The sequence below is a fragment of the Pteropus vampyrus genome, unplaced genomic scaffold (assembly GCF_000151845.1).
Source record: "Pteropus vampyrus isolate Shadow unplaced genomic scaffold, Pvam_2.0 Scaffold2891, whole genome shotgun sequence".
Taxonomy (NCBI): domain Eukaryota; kingdom Metazoa; phylum Chordata; class Mammalia; order Chiroptera; family Pteropodidae; genus Pteropus; species Pteropus vampyrus.
Window position 1 is genome coordinate 14,587 of NW_011891672.1, and position 332 is coordinate 14,918.

The window sequence follows — 332 nt, forward strand, 5'->3', positions numbered from 1 at the left end:
AAGAGCACAGGATGGAGGTGCACGGTAGCAAATGGGGGGTGGGGCGGGGAGCATTCGAGAGCGTGCAAAGTCAGGTCTGCCCAGCTGGCTCTGGAAGCTTCTGTCTGCAGCCCATGCCTCTGGGGGTACTATTTTGATTACCTAAGCATCATTCTGGCTTTGATGGATTTAAGGCACAGGATGTAACTGCATGACACTGCTGTGCTCTAGGCTGGCGAGTCAGCGTCTTCCTAAGAGGGACTGACAGACCTCAGACAACACCTTGGCTCCCCACGCTGCCATCCTTACCTGCAGGAAGTGGACCAGAGAGCTGTGTGCCAGCTCACTTCTCT